At 41.8% G+C, this 17,744-nt stretch overlaps 1 protein-coding gene and 1 pseudogene across 11 annotated transcripts in view; both read right to left on the bottom strand.

The window, feature by feature from the left end:
• Nucleotides 1-4,495: 4,495 nt before the first annotated feature.
• Nucleotides 4,496-5,344, bottom strand: LOC137752533 (AP-2 complex subunit beta pseudogene; annotated as a pseudogene).
• A 5,031-nt stretch (nt 5,345-10,375) lies between these two features.
• LOC137752612 (tigger transposable element-derived protein 1-like) overlaps nt 10,376-17,744 on the bottom strand; it is a 36,955-nt gene continuing 29,586 nt past the window's right edge. For 8 of the 11 annotated variants that reach the window (XR_011071222.1, XR_011071223.1, XR_011071224.1 and 5 more), the window contains 2 exons: nt 13,783-13,846; nt 10,376-11,136 (listed from right to left, as the gene is read on the bottom strand). The gene's annotated coding sequence lies outside the window, so the exon portion shown is untranslated. The remainder of the gene's footprint in view (nt 11,137-13,782; nt 13,847-17,744) is intronic. The other 3 variants (XR_011071229.1, XR_011071230.1, XR_011071227.1) reach the window with 1 other exon arrangement.

The raw sequence follows: 17,744 nt of genomic DNA, 5'->3' as shown, positions 1-17,744 counted from the left end.
AGTGTTACCAGTGGGGAGAGGTAAGGGGGGGAGGGGCAAATTAGGGGTATGGGATTAAGAGGTACAAACTACTATGTATAAAATAGATAAGCAACAAAGATATATTGTATAGGACAGGGAATTATAGCCATTCTCTTGTAAAAACTTTTACTCAAGTGTAATCTGTAAAAAATCCCAGATCACCTGAGACTGATATAGTATTGTAAATAAACTATAATTTTCAAAAATAAAAACAATTGGATAGAGGATCTGAATACACATTTTTCCAAAAACAAAACAAACAAACAAAAAGATGGCTAAAAGGCACATGGAAACATGCTCAACAGCACTAATCATCAGGAGGGAAATGCAAATCAAAACCACAAAAAGAGATCACCTTACTGGTGTCAGAATGGCTATCATCAAAATGACAACAATTAATAAGTGTTGCTGAGGATGTGGAGAAAAGAGCACTCACCTGCACTGTGGCTAAGGATGTAAGTCAGTGCAGCCACTACTGAAAACATTACGGAGGGTTCTGAAAACATAAAAAAATAAAACTACCATATGAGTTAGAAATTCCACGTATGGTTATTTATCCAAAGAAAACAAAACAAAGCAAAAAACTAATTTAAAGAGATACATGCACCCCTGTTTTCATTGCAACATAACTTACAATAACCAATATATGGTAGAAACCTAAATGTTCAATGATAGACAAATGGATAAAAAAGTGATATATATATATATATATATATATATATACACACACACACACACACACACACATATACATGTATACACATATATACATATGAATATACACAATGCACATACACGTACACATATATATACATGTATCTATACACATATGTAGATATATATTCATATACAGATACATATATGTATATATGTGTATATAAATGTACATATACAGTTATATATTATATATTACTCAGCCATAAAAAGATAAAATCTTGCCATTTTTGACAACATGGATGGACCTAGAGAGTATTATGCTCAGTGAAGTAAGTCACATAGAGAAAGACAAATACCACATGATCTCACTTACATGTGTAATCTAAAAACAAAAAAAACACAACAAAACCAGTCTTACAGACACAGTGAACAAATTTGTGATTGAAAAAGGGGAGGTGAGTGGGTCTTGGACAAGACAGGTGAAGGGGTATAAGAAGTACAAAATTCCAGTTATATGATAAAAATTGACAAGAATTTAATATACAGAATAAAGAATATGGTTCATGATATTGCAGTAACTGTGGATGGGGACAGATGGTTACTAGACTCATCAAGGTGATCGTTTTGTAGTATAATTAAGTGCTGAATCATTATGTTGTACATCTGAAACTAATGTAATATTATATGCCAACTATTCTTCAATTTAAAAAAAAAGAAAGAAAGAAAAAGAATGCATGCCCTGACAGCATTTCACCTGAGCCATTTCTTGGGAGTGTGTTTATAATGAACAGCCTTCAGGAATGAGCTAATGTGTCTCCCTCAGACAAACAGGAACCTGCTAACCTCTCATTTTAAAAGCAGTGGAGTCCTCAAACTCAGTGTTCCTCAGTGTAACACAACCGAGTCCATACGTAGCACTCAACTGGATCCCTCTCTGTCATCCCAGTGGGAACTGGGGTGTGGGGAAGGAGAACCAATACAATATTATGCTCATGCTTGCTGTGCCGTAAGTAATAAAACCTTTTGTCTCTGAAAAAAACCTCAATTAAAGAACCTAACTTTACAATTAAAGGAACTAGGAAAAGAACAAACTAAGCCCAATATTAGCAGAATGAAATAAATAATAAGGATTAGAGCAGTTATAAAAGTAATAGAAGGACCTACTGTCTAGCACAGGGAACTCTACTCAATACTCTGTAGTGATCTATATGGGAAAAGAATCTAAAAAAGAGTGGATATGCGTATAACTGATTCGCTTTACTGAACACAACATTGTACATCAACTATACTCCAATAAAAATGAAAAATAAAGTAATAGAGACTACAAAAACAGTAGAAGGGGGCTTCCCTGGTGGCGCAGTGGTTAAGAATCCGCCTGCCAATGCAGGGGACACGGGTTCAATCCCTGTTCCGGGAAGATCCCACATGCCGCGGAGCAACTAAGCCTGTGCACCACAGCTACTAAGCCCTCGCGCCTAGAGCCTGTGCTCCGCAACAAGAGAAGCCACCGCAATGAGGAGCCCACGCACCGCAACGAAGAATAGCCCCCGCTCGCCACAACTGGAGAAAAGCCTGCGTGCAGCAACGAAGACCCAACACAGCCAAAAATAAATAAATAAATTTTAAGAAAAACAGACAAGGGCACAATGAGAAAAGTAGAGATCAACATTCCTGAATAACGTAGATGAAATATACTCAAAATACTGGCAAACTAAATTCAGCAGCACATTGAAGGGATTCATTCACCATGATGAAGTGGGATTTATGCCTGTATGCAAGGATGGCTCAATGTATGCAAATCAATAAATGTGATAGGGCTTCCCTGGTGGCGCAGTGGTTGGGAGTCTGCCTGCCAATGCAGGGGACACGGGTTCGAGCCCTGGTCTGGGAAGATCCCACATGCCGCGGAGCAACTAAGCCCGTGAGCCACAACTACTGAGCCTGCGCATCTGGAGCCTGTGCTCTGCAACGGGAGAGGCCACGACAGTGAGAGGCCCGTGCACCGCAATGAAGAGTAGCCCCTGCTCGCCGCAACTAGAGAAAGCCCTCACACAGAAACGAAGACCCAACACAGCCAAGGATAAATAAATAAATAAATATTTTTTTTTTAAATGTGATATATTACATTAAGAGAATAAAGGGAAAATATCATATTAATAGATACATGAACATTATTTGACAAAATCCAACTTCCTTTCATGATAAAGATTGTCAAGAAATTAGTTATAGAAGGAATATACCTCAACACATTAAAAGTCATATGACAAGCCCAAAGCTAACAGTCCCAAAAGTGTTTCTCCTAAGTTTCAGCCAAGACAAGGTTACCAATTCTTGCCCCTTCTATTCAAAGTAGTACTGGAATTCCTAACCAGAGCAAGTAGGCAAGAAAAATAAAGTAAATCCAAGTCATAAAGGTAAACCTAAATTTTCTGTTTGCAGATGACATGTTTTTATATCTACAAAAACCTAAAAATGCCACTTCCAAAAAACTGTTCAAACTAATAAATAAAACGAGTAAGCGGCATGACACAAAATCAACATATAAAAATCACTTGTGGTTCTGTATACTAACAACAGAAACTATCAGAAAAGGTTAAAAAAAAAAGTCCCATTTACAATAGCACCGAAAAGAATAAAATATTTAGGAGTAAAGTTAACCAAGAATGTAAAAGAGCTGTATACAGCAAACTATAAAATATTGATGAAAGAATGTGAAGAAGACACAAATAAATGGAACAATCGCCCATATTACTAGATTGAATAAATGAACATTGTTAAAAATGTCCATACTATCCAAATGTCCAAAGCAATCTTGAGCACAAAGAGCAAAGCTGAAGGCATCACGCTTCATAATTTCAAACTATACGACAAAGCATAGTAATCAAAGCAGTATGGTCACAGTACAAAAACAGACATATAGAACAATGGAACGAAATAGAGACCTCAGAAATAAATCCACATATTTACAATCAATTGATCTTTGACAAAAGTGCCAGGAATATACAATGAGAAAAGGATCTTCTCTTCAGTAAATTCTTGGGAAACTGAATATTCACAAGCATAAGGAAGAAATTAGACTTGAATCTCACACTGTATACAAAAACTAATTCAAACTGGTTTAGAGAATTAAATAGAAGATCCAAAACTGTAAAGTTACTAGGAGAAGATATAGGGGGGAAAAAATTTCTTGACACTGCAATGGGCATTGTATTTTTAGATGTGACCACAAAAGCACAGGCAGCAAAAACAAAAACAAAAAAAAATTGAAAAACAGATTGCATTAAACTATAAAGCTTGGAACAGCAAAGGAAACAATTTACAGTGAGCAGAGTGTACCTACAAAATGGGGAAAATATTTGAAAATCCTCTCTAATATGTATAATAATGCTCAAACAATTGAGTAGAAAAAACACAACAAATAACCTTATTTTTCCTTCAGGGACACTTCTCCTTGCTTTAATATATTTTGTCTTTTGCTGCTTTTGAAGCGAGCTCTCAATTACAAAATATCAAACTACAGTCAAAAATGCCAACCACTGGCACAGGATGGAGAAGCCCACAAGTAAGGACAGACAGCAGCCGGTGGCAAGAGGCGGGAAGTGATTGAAGCTGTGGCTACAAATGCTCAAGTGTCGGATAGCTAAAACTATCCAAAAGGTTGTGCCCTAATATTAGCACAGGTCAGACCCATCACTACCTTAGCGGGTGGCATCGGTGTGTTTGGGTTCAGGTTCCACATGGCAATACAGTTTCTTCCGGTTAAGATTTCTTGGCTTGCACCAATCACAGGATGGCCTGAGGGCACCGGACCAGTCTATTAGTTTTTCAAAACACTGTCGTAGACCTGATAGATGTACTGGAAGGCTTCAGGAGCTAGCTCTACACTTCGGCAACAGTGTGTAATTTAGGGTTTCTGGCTGGCTATGGAGCTGAGCCAAAACCCAAATGCCATTAGTGAGTCAGGGATTGGTACAGAATGTCCTGTCCTTCCACATTCCTCTTGGCAATAGTATAAACGTTGTTGTTTTGCAATTTGTTGGAAACAGTGTCAGCATTTAAATGACTTTCCTTAATCTGAAACTGAAGTTCATTTTCATTGGGAATATCCTTCCATGTTGCAAGGAAGACCTGGCGTTTCATCTTCAAAAAACATATTGAGTGGGATGAGGCAGCTGAAGTAGAAGACATCACTATTGTTTTTCACAGCTACCTGCAGGTTGTTCAGAGGTTCTATCTTCATGACTGGGTCCAAGGTGTGGAGAGGCAGGGAGATATCAATGCTCTGGTTTGATATCAGTGGTGTAGGGATGGCCAGAGGAGTGCTGGGGATGACACCAAAGTTATTCTTGTTAAACTGAATTGCCAAGTCTATCATGTGCTACAGAGCTTTCTTTATGAAGTTCATTTCCATATAGATGTGCCCTTGGCAGTGAGTCAATGTTCCTGAAATCTCCAAGCCTTTAGCCTTTACTGCAGGCAGCCAGACAGCCTTAGGAGCCCCATATCCACCAGATGCCATGACTATCCCCATAGAGAGTTCACGTTGGTTATTCAGACCACTGCTGACCACAGCAGGAGTAGGTGAAGGAGCAAAGGTTGCAGGCACTGGTGCTGGAGTGAAGGATTGTCCCACCAGACTATGTGGCCCTCCCACCAAGCGGTCCATCTTTTTGAATTATAGTTTTGTCTGGATATAAGCCCAGGAGAGGGGTTGCTGGATCATATGGCAACTCTATTTTTATTTTTTTGAGGAACCTTCATACTGTTTTCTATAGTGACTGCACCAATTTACATTCTCACCAACAGTGTAGAAGCATTTCCTTTTCTCCACACCCTCTCCAGCATTTATTTGTAGACTTTTAAATGATGGCCATTCTGATCAGTTTAAGGTGATACCTCACTGTAGTTTTGATTTGCATTTCTCTAATAATTAGCAATGGTGAGTATCTTTTCATGTGCCTATTGGCCATCTGCATGTCTTCTTTGGAGAAATGTCTAGTTAGGTCTTCTGCCCATTTTTTTGATTGGGTTGGTTTTTTTTGTGATTCAGTTGTATGAGCTGTTTGTATATTTTGGAAGCCCTTGTAGGTTGCATCATTTGCAAATAGTTGCTCCCATTTCATAGGTTGTCTTTTCATTTTCTTTATGGTTTCCTTTGTTGTGCGAAAGCTTATAAGTTTGTAAAGGTCCCATCTGTTTATTTTTCTTTTATTTCCATTGCCTTGGGAGAATGATCTACAAAAACATTGGCACAACTTATGACAGAGAATGTTTTGCCTATGTTCCCTTCTACAAGTTTTATGGTGTCATGTGTTATATTTAACTCTTTCAGCCATTTTGAGCTTATTTTTTTTGCATGGTGTGAGGGTATTTTCTAACTTCAGTGGTTTACCTGTGCCTCTCCAACATTCCCAATACCACATGCTGAAGAGACTGTCTTTTTTCCCATTGTATATTCTTGCCTCCTTTGTTGAAGATTAATTGACCATTGGTGTGTGGGTTTATTTCTGGGCTCTCTAGTCTGTTTCAGTGATCCATATGTCTGTTTCTGTGCCAATCTCATGCTGTTTTGATTACTGTAGCGTTGTAGTATTCTCTGAAGTCTGGAAGCATTATGTCTCCTGCTTTGTTCTTTCTCCTCAGGATTGCTTTGGCAATTCTGGGTTGTTTATGGTTCCATATAAATTTTACGATTCTTTGTTCTAGTTCTGTGAAAAATATCATGGGTAAATTGATAGGGATGGCATTAAATCTGTAGATTGCTTTGGGTCCAATGGCCATTTTAATAATATTTCTTCCAATCCAAGAGCATAGGATATCCTTCCATTTCTTTGAATCCTCTTCACTTTCCTTTATTAATGTTTTATAGTTCTCAGCTTATAAGTCTCTCACAACCTTGGTCAGGTTTATTCCCAAGTATTTAATTTTTTTGGATGCAATTTTAAAAGGGATTTTTTTTCCATTCTGTTTCTGCTATTTCATTGTTAATATAAAGACATGGAACCAGTTTCTGTATTTTAATCTTGTATCCTGCTACCTTGCTGAATCTGTTTATCAGTTCTAGTAGTTTGTGTGTGGAGTCTTTAGGTTCTATATATCGTACCATGTCATCTGCATATAATGAAAATTTTACCTCTTCCCTTCCAATTTGGATACATTTTCTTTCTTTTTCTTGTCTGATTGCCTTGGCTAGACTTCCAATATTATGTTGAATAGAAGTGGTGAGACTGGGCATCCTTGTCTTGTTCCAGATTTTAGTGAGAACGCTAAGTGCTTTTCACCATTAAGTATCATATTGGCTGTGGGTTTGTCATAAATAGCTTTTAGTATGTTAAGATATGCTCCCTCTATACCCAGTTTCATAAGAGTTTTTATCATAATGGATGGTGAAATTTGTCAAATGCTTTTTCTGAATCTATTGAGATGATCATGTCATTTCTGTCTTTTTTGTTGTTGATGTGGTGTATCACACTGATTGATGTGCATATGTTGAAACATCCTTGTGACCCTAGGATAAATTCAACACGTTCATGGTGTATGATCTTTTTTATGTGTTGTTGGGTTCAGTTTGCCAACATTTTGTTGAGAATTTTAGGTTCTATATTCATCAAAGGTTTTGGCCTGTCATTTTCTTTTTTGGTGGTGTCTTTGTCTGATTTTGGTATCAGGGTGATAGTGGCTTCATAGAATGTCTTTGGGAGGCTTCCTTTCTCGTCGATCTTTTGGAAGACTATCAGAAGGCATATGTGGTGACCAGAGCTTGCACTGGATGTTGAACGGGGCCTCCTCTTTGCTCTGTGGTTGACACAGCTCTCTCGGGGGCAGGGTCTGCTCCCTAGTTGTTGGAATAGAAGCCCCCAGGTGTGTTTCTGTGCTGGATTAGAGAGCATAATGAGGTAGGCTGGATTGGAGCACTCCCAATGGGAGGGGAGTCACTGAGCATTCCTCTGCTGGAGCTGTCCACCAGGAAGTGTGCTCTGCATTGCCACCTGTCACCCACAGTGTGGGCTCACAAAGTACACTGTTGTTGGCACTGCCCTCAGCCCCGCCTCAACTGTGGGAATGCAGGCAATCAGCCCTGGTGTCCCTTAGGCACAGTGTTCACAAAGCCACCAGCGCAGATCCGTAGGTGCTAATCCACTGATGTCAGGTTCCAGGACCACAGTAGTCCCACAAATGGACCCACCGTGGCAGCTATGGAAGCAGACTAGACCCCAGCCCAGCCCAGCCTTCATGTGTCCGTGCCCACGAAGCCCACAGCTACTAAGGCTGGACCCATCCCAGCCACGGGAGTGCCCACTGTCCACTCGGATGTCCCACAGGCACTGAGTTTATAAAGCCAGTGGCAGTGGCATAAATCTGCAAATTGCACAGCCATGGGGAGAGGGCTCAGGTATCAGCCCTGCTTCCTAAGTCAGGCAGGACCTGGGGATCCACTCTGATTTCAGCCCCACCTCCACGTGTGGGCAACCTGCTGGCGCTTGTGTGCTCCCAGAGGTCGTCGTAGAGGTGGGACCAAGAAAGAGGCTGCTGTGGTGGACCTGCCCCTCCCTTCACCTGCCCCTCAACAATGATGTTTTGCTTCTATGACCAGCCTGGTCTTCTTCCGCATACACCCTGGGTTGGGCACATACCACACTCCAGCCCCTTCGGGCTGTCTGCGTGCGGCCAAACCCAGCCCACTCCCTCGGTCTCTCCTCTGAAGCCCACGTTTCAGCACCCAAAACCCACACACTCCAGCAGGCACACGTCTTGGGCTGAGGACTGCAGCGAGGGAGCACAGGTCCTCTGTGCAGGTCTCTGTTTTGTCTGCTGCAAACTGACTGCTGCACTCTCCTCCAAGCCTCTGCAGCTCTGTTTCTGTCCCAGCACACGTCCCCACTGGTGAAGGGGTTTCCCAGGGTGAGGGAAACTGTCCTCTTTCACAGCTCCCTCCCAGGAGGGAGCTGCTGCTGCTGCTGCTGCTGCTGCTGCTGCTGCTGCTGCTGCTGCTGCTGCTTTTTTTCTTTCATCCTATCTCATTACGTGGAGATCTTTCTTGCACGTCTGGGTGTCTGCGATCTTCTGCTGGCATTCAGTAGGTATTCTGTGAGGATTGTTCCACATGTATGTATTTTTGATGTATTTGTGAGAGGAGTGAACTCCACGTTCTTCTGTTCTGCCCTCTTGATTCAACCTCTATATGATTTGTTTGCCTTTTTTCTTCTACTTCAGGAAATCAAATTATCAATGCCTGAAGGAGACTGACCAGAGGCCCAAGGACACAGAGAATATCAAGGTCATTACACAAACATCAGCCCCACAGAATCCCTAAAGCCCAGATCCTGAAGAAGCAAAAGAGGAGACAAACTGCCTCAAAAGGGATATTAGTCATGTATACTCCCTGCAAGAGTACGTCAAAGGGCTTTTTTCCACGGATGATGACAAGAGATGCTACAAAGGCACTTTTTCAATATAATGGAGAACAAAAACGATTATATTGGCACTGTCATTTATTTTCCCCGACCATCATTGAGGTTGGGTGCCTCTTCATATGTAAATTGATTGTTTTTATTTCTTTCTCAGTGAAATTTGATTTCATAGGTTCCAAATATTTTTATTTGTTGTTTCTATTTTTTCTCTTGATTGAGAGGCAATTTGAATATACTGTATATTTGTGGTGTCTTCTCCCACAGCATCTTTCCAAACCAATTACTGTCCACACAGTCACTAAAAAATTTGTCAAGAACTTGTTGTCACAGGTCATCCACCACTCAAGACACCTGATATGCGGGCCATCTGCCCTGCACAGCCTTACATCAAGAGCTCTGTACTGAGCTCTTTGCTCTCAACTTGTGGACCAGATAAAGGACAGGATGCGGATATCATTATTTCCTCACACCCTGCACTCAAGCACATTGGCCACTGCTCAAACATCATTCCCAAGCTGACAGACAACAGGCCTGGGATCTTCTCCTATGATTTTCCCCAGCTTGCCACCAAGACATTTGATCTGGACCACGTCACCATCACCTTAATCCTGAGAAGTTTTTTTCTAAAAGGAACCTCGGGCTTGCCTGGTGGCGCAGTGGTTAAGAACCCGCCTGCCAATGCAGGGGACACAGGTTCAAGCCTTGGCCTGGGAAGGTCCCACATGCCACGGAGCAACTACGCCAGTGTGCCACAACTACTGAGCCTGCACTCTACAGCCCACGTGCCACAACTACTGAGCCCGCAAGCCACAACTACTGAAGCCCACGCACCTAGAGCCCGTGCTCCGCAACAAGAGGAGCCACCACAATGATAAGCCCGCACACCACATGGAAGAGTAGCCCCCGCTCACCGCAACTAGAGAAAGCCTGTGTGCAGCAACAAAGACCTAACTCAACCATAAATTAATTAATTTTTTTTAAAAAGCAACATGAATGGATCTAGAGAACATTATGCTTAATGAAAGAAATAAGAGGAAGACAAATGCTATATGATCACTTATAGGTGAAATCTAAAAAAATAATACATAAATTTATATACAAAACAGAAGTAGACTCACAGACATAGAAAACAAACTTATGGTTACCAAAGGGGAAAGGGAGGGGAAGAGGGACAAATTAGGGTATGGAATTAACATACAGAAACTATTACACATAACATAGATAAGCAACAAGGATTTACTATATAGCACAGGGAATTTTATTCAGTATCTTGTAATAACCTATAATAGAATGTATCATGGTCCAAACGCCAGTTGGAAAAGAATTTCCAGACATAAGGCAGAATGTAAAGAAGGTAGAATTTTTTTTTTTTAAAGTGGATTTTTTTTTAATTAATTAATTTTATTTTTGGCTGTGTTGGGTCTTCGTTTCTGTGCGAGGGCTTTCTCTAGTTGTGGCAAGTGGGGGCCACTCTTCATCGCGGTGCGCGGGCCTCTCACTATCGCGGCCTCTCTTGTTGCGGAGCACAGGCTCCAGACGCGCAGGCTCAGTAGTTGTGGCTCACGGGCCTAGTTGCTCCGCGGCATGTGGGATCTTCCCAGACCAGGGCTCAAACCCGTGTCCCCTGCATTGGCAGGCAGATTCTCAACCACTGCGCCACCAGGGAAGCCCAAGAAGGTAGAATTTGTTAGAGGGAAGGGTCGCTGCCAGAACAGCAGGCCGACTTCCTAGCAGTCTGGGAGAGTTGAGCCTGAACATGTGCTATTGATCAGTTTTTACAGCCAGAAAACAAAGGAATGGTCCAAGGTGAAAATTCCGTTTACTGATTGGTCGAGGCACATATACCTTCCTTCTATAGTGTGAAAGTGGGACAGGGCAGATTCCTTTCCTTATTTGGGACAGGTCCCGTCACCCAGGTGGGCTCAGGAATTTCATAACCATCAGCAACATGGCAGGGAGGGCAATTAAAGAGTCCGGTAGGGGGTGAAAGGCTGAAGCTTTTTCAGGCAGGGCCGTCCTTTGTCCTTGGAGCATCACAGAATGTAATCTGCAAAAAAACAAACAAAAAAACCAACTATGCTGTACAACAGAAACAGTATTTTAAGTCACTTATACTTCAAAAGAGAAAAAAAGAATTTCCCATATATTTCCATATATTTTTATGGCTTGATAGGTTACTTTCTCAGTGCTGAAAATTATTCCATTCCCAGAATACCCTAGAGTATACTTTTCCATTCATCTACTGAAGGGCACGTTGGTTTCATTCACATTTTGGCAATATTGAATAAAGATGCTAAAAACACCCATATGCTGGTTTTTGTATGGACAAATGTTTTTAATTCCTTTCAGCATATATCCATGAGAACACCTGCTGGATTGTATAATAAGAGCATGTTCAATATTGTAGAAAGTGTCAATCTCACTTCCAAAGAAGCTCTATTATTTTTCATTTCCACCAGCAACGAACGAGAATTCCTATTGCTCTGCAGGATTTGTTGTTGTCATTGTTCCACATTTTGGCCATTCTAAGGCTAATGTAGTGGTATATCATTGCATTTTAAATTTGCATTTTAATGGCAGCATGTAATCTGGATTATTCTTCCATATACTTACATGCGAAGTGTCTGTTTTCTCTGGTGAGGTGTTTGTAAATTTTGTTGGTCCACTTGTTAACTGGGCTGCTTTTATTTTTTTTCCCACCCAATCTGTATTTATTTTATTTCTCTTCTTGGTTTATTGCGTGAGACAGGACTTTGAGTAAAATACTGAAAAGGAATGATGGAAGGAGACACCCTTGTAAAGTGAATTTTATTTTATTATTACTTTATTTATTTATTTCTGGCTGCGTTGGGTCTTTGCTGCTGGGCGCAGGCTTTCTCTAGCTGTGGCGAGCAGGGGCTACTCTTTGTTGTGGAGTGCAGTCTTCTCAGTGCAGTGGCTTCTCTTGTGGAGCACGGGCTCTAGGCACATGGGCTTCAGTAGCTGTGGCACGTGGGCTCAGTAGTTGTGGCTCGCGGGCTCTAGAGCGCAGGCCCAGTAGTTGTGGCACACGGGCTTAGTTGCTCCGTGGCATGTGGGATCTTCCTGGACCAGGGCTCGAACCCATGTCCCTTGCATTGGCAGGCGGATTCTTAACGACTGTGCCACGAGGGAGGTCCACATCCTTGAATTTTAACTGAACTTAGTGGGAAAGTTTCATGTTTGTTACCATTACGCATAATGTGAAGTTACAGTTTTTGTAGATTTTTATTATCAACTTGAGAAAACTCCATTCTACTTCTATTTTACTGAGAATCTTTATGAAGACATATCTGATAAAGGATTTGTACTCAAATTATACCAAACAACCCCATGAAGATTGGTAAAGATTGAAACACACACCTGGACAAAGAAGATATACAGACACTAAATGAGCATACAGGAATATACTCATGATGCTGGTGGAATGCATGTACAACCAACTTCGGAAGACAGTTTGGCAGTTTTTTCCAAATCTAAACAGTCTCACCCCTTAGGATCCAAGAAGCACACCTCTTGTATTTAGACAACTGCTTTGAAAAACTGTGTTCAAACCAAAACTAGCATATGGACTTCCCTGGTGGTGCAGTGGTTAAGAATCTGCCTGCCAATGCAGGGGACACAGGTTCGATCCCTGATCCAGGAAGATCCCACATGCCACGGAGCAACTAAGCCCGTGAACCACAACTACTGAGCCTGCATACCACAACTACTGAAGCCTGCGCTCTAGAGCCTGTGTGTCACAACGACTGAAGCCCACGCACCTAGAGCCCACGCTCTACAAAAAGAGAAACCACCGCAATGAGAAGCCTGCACACCGAAACGAAGAGTAGCCCCCGCTCGCCACAACTAGGGAAAGCCCATGCACAGAAAGGAAGACCCAACGCAGCCATAAATAAATAAATAAATTTATGTATTAAAAAACAAAAAGTAGCATCAAGTTATGCACAGCAGCTCTATTCATAATGGCTAAAAACGTAAAGATATCAGGCAGTCCTCTGTAGGTGAATTCATAAACAAATTATGGCACAAACATGTCAAGGGGAGCAGAACACACCACCCCAAAATATGTCCCTTTGACAAAAGGATTATTTTGGACTGATTAATTTAAAAAACAGCAGACCCAGGAAAATCTTTGAAAACCAAGTAGAAAATTTCCTTTTATGAAGTAAATTTACATTTGTTAAGGATATCTCCATTTGTAAGGGTGTGTCCCTCTCCGGACCAGGAATTGAATGACTAAATATTAAGAAAATCTTGTCAGTGAAATAGGCCTGGATATAAATCTGCATAACAACGATAGCCCTTGTTTACTGTGCTTTGCCTAATAACCTCCCTTAAATGGTTTCCTCCATTCCCTAACATCTTTCTTTTGTTATCAGCTGAAGATAGCATTTAAGGTAATGGCTTGAGCCATTTCAGGGAGTGACTCAGTTTTCCTGGGTATCTTTCAAGTATACAAGGAGGTATGCATGGTATATATTAAACTTCTGATTATTTTTCTCCAGTTCATCTCCCTTTCATTACAAGGGGGATCTCAATGAAGAACAGAGAAGAGTAGAGGGAAAATTATTTTTCCTCTCACATACATGCAATGCAATAGTATTCAGAGATATAAAGGAATGGACCATCAACCCATGCAAAAAAAAAAAAAAAAGATGCATCTAACACTTACATTGCTAAGTGAAAGAATCCAGTCTGAAGTGCTGCACACTGTACGACCTCATTTATATGATATTCTAGAAAAGGCAAAACAGACATGTTTTGGAAACAGTTTATGGAATATGTGGTTGAAATAGTCCGTATGATACAATAGAGCGATGAACACCTGCCACTATGCATCTGTCTACACTCACAGATTTTTACAACCCAATGAGTAAATTATAATCTATTCAAATTTAGTTACTTAGGATATGGAAGTGTCAAAGATTGGAATACAGAATGTAACAAAGAATCTAACTGATTTAGAAATGTATGAAAAAACTCATTGTTGGTGGTGGGACAAAATGGGCTGACCTAAATTAACTTTGGAAATGAACAGAATCTGTAGGCCAAAGGCAAAATGCTCCATACATACACAGTGGACTCAAAAGTTCTTTCCCATGGTGGGTAGTAGCTAACAGTACCGAAACTACTACATGAGTCATCGAATGGAACAAGCACTGAATTCAATAAATGACAAATGGTGGAAGCCAGGTTTCTTAGCACTGGAGTGGGAAGTTACAAGCAAAGGGAGAAGGTTACGACATCCATGTCATAACAAATCAGGTTGGAGACATCAGTATAAACTATCTTTTGCCTAACAGAGATATAAAAATTTCCATGTGGAACTATGTGTAATTATGTGTATATGCATAGGCTGGGATACGTGCACATACTTCCAAGCATTGTCAGCTGAGCATATTTAGCTACCACAAGTACATTTTTAATATCATTCTCTAATAAAGGGAACACGGGCTCTTTGAAGAAAGGGCTGATACTAGGGCTGAAACAGTAAATATGTGAAGCAGGATAATCTTAAAATATCAGAAAGTAAACAAATTCCAAAAGAAATAAAACCCCACAAAAGAAAAATTATGTAAGGGACTTCCCTGGTGGCACAATGGTTAAGAATCCACCTGCCAATGCAGGGGACACGGGTTCGAGCCCTGGTCCGGGAAGATCCCACATGCCGCAGAGCAACAAAGCCCGTGAGCCACAAATACTGAGCCTGCACTCTAGAGCCCGCGAGCCACAACTACTGAGCCTGCATGCCACAACTACTGAAGCCCATGCACCTAGAGCCCGTGCTCCACAACAAGAGAAGCCACCTCAGTGAGAAGCCTGCACACCACAACGAAGAGCAGCCCCCGCTCGCCGCAATTAGAGAAAGCCTGCATGCAGCAGCAATGAAGACCCAACGCAGACAAAAATAAATAATTTTTTAAAAAAGAAAAATTATGTAAAATGAAAACAGGAGCAAATGGAAAAAGCTCTCAAAAGCCAAAGCAAGAATGAACTAAGGAGTGTAATAATGTAGTGCTGGATTATAACCAAAAGTTTACAATAATTATTCATGGATCCACACTGCTAAAAATAAATCACACAGTTTTTGATGAATGGTGTTAAATAGAAATCTCCTACACGGAAAGCTTCTAAACAATTCATATAGACACTCAGCTGTCCATCAAGTATGTGAAACTAACCCCTCTCTCCTCAAGTGTGGATTCTGCATTATGACTTCCTCCTAAATAAGACACACAGGATGGACATGGGGAAAAATTAACTTCATGGGACTTCCCTGGTGGCGCAGTGGTTAAGACTCCATGCTCCCAATGCAGGGGGCCTGGGTTCGAACCCTGCTCAGGGAACTAGATCCCACATGCACACTGCAACTAAGAGTTTGTATGCTACAACTAAGGAGCCAGCGAGCCTCAACTAAGGAGCCCGCCTGTCGCAGCTAAGACCTAGCACAACCAAATAAATAAAATAAATTTTAAAAAATTAACTTCACTGTGGGAACACTTGACAAACACTACCTCAGCTAGGTGACCAAAGTTGAGAATATCAGTGAGAAGTTCCCTTGAGAGCCTGTGCTCTTGATATACAGTGAAGAGGAAGCACTTCACCTCTGTGGTCTGCTTTTTCAAAGCCAAGTCTAATCACGACCAAAACACCAAGCAAATCCCAGTGCCCGGCAGTCTATAAAATACCTGACCAGTCCTCCTCCACACTGTCAAGGTCATGGAAACAAGGAGAGTCTGAGCAACTGTCAAAGCCCAGAAGAGACTAAACAGACATGATTGAGGCAGGAGACAGACGGGCCCCCCAGGGCAAACGGTTTGAGTTCCTTCCCTTTGAACCAATACTCCGAGATGGGACTAACAGACAATTGAGAGAGGAGGCTGGGTCCTGCCCAGATAGAAGATAAGAGACCACATCTTCCTCATTCTCCAAGCCAGGAGACCTCCCAGACTACATGCACAGAGAGGCTCCTTGGAGGTCAAAAGGGGACCGATGCTAAGGGGCTAAGTCTACCCATAGGCCTCTTCGGTAGAATCCATCTTGGCTAAGAGATGCACGTGCACGCATGGGAAGATCCCGAGATACACCAAATCCAGACTCTGAACCAGGCAAATCAAAATGATTCGCCAAAGGAAACATGGAAGAATGTCCCATAAAAGTGATTCAAACTGCCTCTAGGGCACAACTCTCTCTGAGACCGCCCGTGTGTCTATCCACACGTACTCTACTCTTTTTTTTTTCTAATAAATACTTGACTTGTTTCAATACTTTCCGTCTTTGTGGGAATTCTTTTCTGCGAAGCCGTAGGGCCAGGGGCTTGTCACTGACCGCTGGTCTAGTGGCCAGGATTCGGTGCTCTCACCGCCGCGACCCGACCTCAATCACTGGCCGCGAACCAAAACCCTGCTTCAAGCCGCTGCAGGCCGAGGCACCCGAGATCATGAAGATCACATGTCATTTGTGATCCTGGAACTAGGAAAGGTGTAACAAAGGGAACATGGCTATGGACTTCAGTTAATAACAAAGTATCAATATTTGTTCATTGTCTGTGATGATTCTGTAGATAATCAGACGGGAAAAATTAAAAGTCAAATAAGAAAATCCTACTGTAACAAACTGGAAATCTAGAGGAAACAGGTGATTTCTTTGTAAAAAACACATTACCAAAATGGGCCCTAAATTAAGGAAAATACAAAAAGACCAATTAACCACTGAGGAACCTCTTCCTTTATTGGTTATCCTATCACTGTTCCAGGGTTTCCCTCTCCCAGGACACGGAAGGAACAGGGACAGAGCTGTTTGGCAGCTCCCCTAGTATCTGACCCCACCCAGTGTCTTCATCTCCCCCAGCCATGCCTACCCAGTGAGGACACCTGAGGATGGATCAGGGATTATTGATTCGGATGTGTCAACTAGGACTTTTTTTATTCCCAGCAACTGGACACACTTACTGAAGTAAAATAAATTAGTATTTATTGTAAGGGTAGAAATAAATTAATACTTGCAAGTGGCAAGTTGAAGAATGGGTTTGGACCTGGCAGGTCCAGTGGCTCCCACTGTCTCAGTGTGACCTTGCTTCTCTCCAAAACTTTGTCCTGCTCAGTGCCTTTGGGGGACCCCATTCACAGGCACAGGCTCTCTCACTGCCCTTGGGCCAACAGCTATTCTAGGCTGACAACCACTCACCATCCATTTTCCAAGAAAGAGTTTCTCTTTTTCTTGGATTCCAAGAAAGTCGTGGTTTTAAATGCCTTTGATCTGGCTTGGGTTGCATTCTCATCCTTGACCCATCACCAGAAGATGGAAAATGGGACTGGCTAGATGTGGGCTGTAAACCCATCTTCGAGCTGGGTGGAACATGGGCTCATCCTTCTGCAACTGTTTGGACTGGAAGCAGGTGAGATGTAATTCCCAAAGGAAAACTGAGGCACTTGGGCCTAAGAACAGATGCTGGCTGGCAGAAAGCAACAGATTCTAAGTCAATGACCGCTCACTGCACAGCACAGAATCTGACACAAAAGGAAGAAAGGGGTTCACTCAGGGTCAGGGGCTGCAGCTACTCATCCAGTGCTCTTACTGTCCTCCCAAGACTGCAAGAAGTTCTTTCACTTGCTGAAAAGGCAGGATCATTGG

This window comes from Eschrichtius robustus, chromosome 19 (genome assembly GCF_028021215.1).
Source record: "Eschrichtius robustus isolate mEscRob2 chromosome 19, mEscRob2.pri, whole genome shotgun sequence".
In the NCBI taxonomy this organism is placed as follows: domain Eukaryota; kingdom Metazoa; phylum Chordata; class Mammalia; order Artiodactyla; family Eschrichtiidae; genus Eschrichtius; species Eschrichtius robustus.
This window is presented reverse-complemented; position numbering and strand designations above follow the sequence as displayed.